We start from the raw sequence: 3,546 nt of genomic DNA, 5'->3' as shown, positions 1-3,546 counted from the left end.
CCTCCACCCCTCTTTCTACGCTCTTTGGCCCTTTTCTGAATTGAACTACACAATTTATATGGCCCGATACTAAATAACAAGTGATGAAAAGGCGAGAGAATTATAGATGTACGCATAAAACCACGTGTAATTTAAAACTGCAAGAGGAGACACATTGAGGACGTACTATAAACTACGTCTCCCATTAATCTGCCCCATCATCAACCTAAATGTGGATAAAATCAGCAAGACCGAGGCCACCTGGGCAAAAACAACAAAAAAAACCCTTAACTTACCGCATGAATCAAACAAACATCCTGACACGTTCACATCAACAGGTTTGTGAAGCGAAAGTGACTTCTTTTTGTCGAAATGTCTCAACTGCTACAGTCAAAACAGGGAAGTGAGTGCGTCTGTCAGATGTGATGGTAGGGGTGGCGAGACTGCATGCTGTGTAAAGCCCCTCATCACTTCCTGTGTGCTCTAGCCTCTGCACTTTTACAGTACGAGCGTGGTCGGAACAGAGAAGAACACACACACACACACACACACCCACGCACACACACACAGATAGAGAGGCTGCAGCTTTTCCACAGCACGCAATTACACCCCCTTAAAGAAAATGATGTGCCATTAGAAGTGGGAGTGTGTTTGGCAGGCAGAGAGATGGCAGATTTAGGGCGAGTTATTGATTGGAAAAGTGGGGTCTGTCACAGCACATTAGTTCTCAGGGGAGTAATCCACAGCAGGTTGCTGCGAGAAGCATCTGCTGCCGGAGAGAAGTAATTAAAAACAGGATGTTGAGGCAGTTGCCATATAAACAGGAAATAAGACGGTGGTAATAGACACTTCACGCTGATGCTGTGAGATGGTTTTACATCGCGTCGACTTAATGGATGCAGAGCGCATACTTCAGGTGAAACGCTCAAGGTCARCCCGCGCCAGGATTGAATGCAGATTAATGCGCGTGATTAATTTGAGTTTCGACGGCTAACAGCCATAAATTAGGACGTTTGGCCCAAAAGAACATTGAGCAATAAAATAACTTATTTCCCCCTCTCCCGCTCCCCCGACTCTTACAGTTACTTTCAATTCCCGTTATTAGTTCATGTGAAATAAACCGTGCAAGTTCAGAACGACTTCCTGTTTTTGTTCGTTTTCTCTATGCGGCTACTGTAGTAGCCTATCTGACCTCAATTGCGACGCGACAAAAGAAATCAGACRCTTCCCCCGAACTTCTCAAAACTGAGACCGCAGCACACAAACTTCGTCGCTGGATTTCAAGAGCAGCGCTTCTACCATTCGGTCTAATTCTTATTCCTGGGAAATAATTATCCATCGACTCGTCCTCTTGATGCGTCTCAAAAATTCTCGGAGCAGATGGTGCTTGGCGTTCATTGCAATATGTTGTTATGACAACAGTCTGTGTGATGTTTTCCTCTCTTTGATACTTGTCATGTTGCCTCACTAAGTCTCCCACTCCTCACAAAATGCTCCTGTAAAAAACCTCCTATACTACACGATACGTATGTGTGTGCGTGCGTGCGCGAGTGTGTGTGCATGCGTGCGTGCGCGCAGGTGTAGTTATTCAGTCAATAAAGGTAGATACAGGTGTTCACTGGAAGCTCGTTATTCTTAGTGTCTCATCACCTTTTTAACCTGTTGTACACTGTCCTCTAGAGGCCGACGTGAAGTATTACACCCTTTTCTGCCTAAAAATGAGATGATCAGCGTCTCATTCTCGTTTCTTTGAATCCGTCTTTAGTGTTACTACTTAGTATTTTCTTTATTATGCAAATATGTTGGTTGAGTTTATATTTACAGAGCTTAAAAACATGCAAAAGCACTCAAAAAGAATTCATTTATTGCATGTTATTTTTTTTAGAAGATACAAATCTTTAGTTGGAGAACATTTCTTCAATAGGGGAAATATTCCGTACTAAGAAAAAGAACATTTTAAACAGAATTGTTGGTGGAGAAMGTGTTGGMACTATTTTCTTTTATCGGTTTGTATAACCATGTTCTGTTACGCGCTGTGTTTCTCTGAAGGATTGGACCGTCCAAACAGAGATTATCCATCATACTCTGTCCTCTCTCATGCGCTCTCCTCTTCAGCTCAAGCCAACAGATTTTCTTTGGGATTATGGTGAAATTGTGAGGATTTGGGTTTTCTGTGTGTTTATTTAGGTTTCTGTGTTCAGTTGAGTCTCTTGTGTTGTCCCGTCWACACCTTGATTGCTCCCAGCTGTGCCATACTTCCCTAAACTCCTGATCTCTGGAGGGAGTCTAATGGCTATAAATAAATAAATAATTTGCAATGAATTCGACTTGTTTTGTAAAGTGCCTCCAGGTAGCAACTGCTAAGTTAATAAACGACTGAAATGAATTTGTTCTCTGTCTTAGTGGCTCATTAGCTTCTGTCTCTTTGTCACATATGTATTTTTTTCTCTGTTGTCATGTATTTGCTCTTTTGATGGAATGGGAAATTTKCTTCTGTAAACTGAATCATTTTTGCCCTTTCCTATTCATAATTTGAACTATGAGATGGAAAAAAAACATGCTAATCGCCCGGGCCCACAGTCTGGGGGCGGGGRGAAGAGTTGGTTCTGATTCGGTGCTGGAGTAAAAGGTCGATTGCAGAAATTTCTAAGAAATATCTCCAATCTAAAATACTTGAATTGATTAGACCCCAATATACATTGTCCAACACTGCACAGAGGTTCTTTAGAGCAGAACTTGAAATTTGTAGAACCTGGTTTTTAGTTTTAAAGCACTGGGGAAAAAAACAAACAAACAAAAAACATTTAAATTGCTTCCCTGGTATTTGAACCAACATATTGTTGATGAAAGAGTTTCTTCATTCAATTAATTAGAATAAAAATCTTGTGTGGATTGAGGAAATTTTTCATCTCATTCCCACCATAACTATTAGTAAAAAAAAAAAAAAGATTACTGTGAAATAACTCTTGGTAAGTCACATATTAACTCTTCATTAAACACCAGAACATGCTTCTTTTATTATTTTTATTCTACGTCTAAGTTTTCTATTTAAATCCTGAACTCACTGGTCTAGTTCAGTATTTCTGAGTTAAAAAGCTCAGACCTCATTAAGAGTCACATTCTGGTATAAGTTTGAAGAAACTACCCATTTTCATAGTTTTTAAATTTCCCTGAACTTTAGCTGCAGAAGTAGCRATGCAGTACTGATGAAACCGTGTCAACAGCAGATAGAAAACATTACCAGTCCTCAAATTTTGTTTTCCTCATTGAGCTACCAAACAAGGTGGGAATTAAGTCACATCTTTTCCCTCTAAGGTCAGGAGAGCATTTATAAAAATAACATTAAAATTAAGTATAAACAGAAAATAAAAATGTGTGCTTCATCTTAATTGTTGTATTTCTAATTTATGATATAAACCATCCATCCATCCATTTTCTTTTCACCCTTGTCCCTCAGTGGGGTCAGGAGGTGCTGGTGCCTATCTCCAGCTAACGTTCCGGGCGAGTGGCGGGGTCACCCTGGACAGGTCGCCAGTCTGTCGCAGGGAAACAGAGACACACAGGACA

At 40.5% G+C, this 3,546-nt stretch overlaps 1 protein-coding gene across 3 annotated transcripts in view; it reads right to left on the bottom strand.

Annotated features, from left to right (window-relative positions):
- Nucleotides 1-3,546, bottom strand: part of gpr18 (G protein-coupled receptor 18) — an 18,746-nt gene that overhangs the window by 6,875 nt on the left and 8,325 nt on the right. Inside the window, exon 1 of one of the 3 annotated variants that reach the window (XM_008433461.2) lies at nt 276-1,478. The exons of the other annotated variants lie outside the window; for them this stretch is intronic. The gene's annotated coding sequence lies outside the window, so the exon portion shown is untranslated. Of the gene's footprint in view, nt 1-275; nt 1,479-3,546 lie in introns of those variants that run through there. 3 annotated transcript variants of the gene reach the window in all.

This window comes from Poecilia reticulata, linkage group LG2 (genome assembly GCF_000633615.1).
Source record: "Poecilia reticulata strain Guanapo linkage group LG2, Guppy_female_1.0+MT, whole genome shotgun sequence".
In the NCBI taxonomy this organism is placed as follows: domain Eukaryota; kingdom Metazoa; phylum Chordata; class Actinopteri; order Cyprinodontiformes; family Poeciliidae; genus Poecilia; species Poecilia reticulata.
This window is presented reverse-complemented; position numbering and strand designations above follow the sequence as displayed.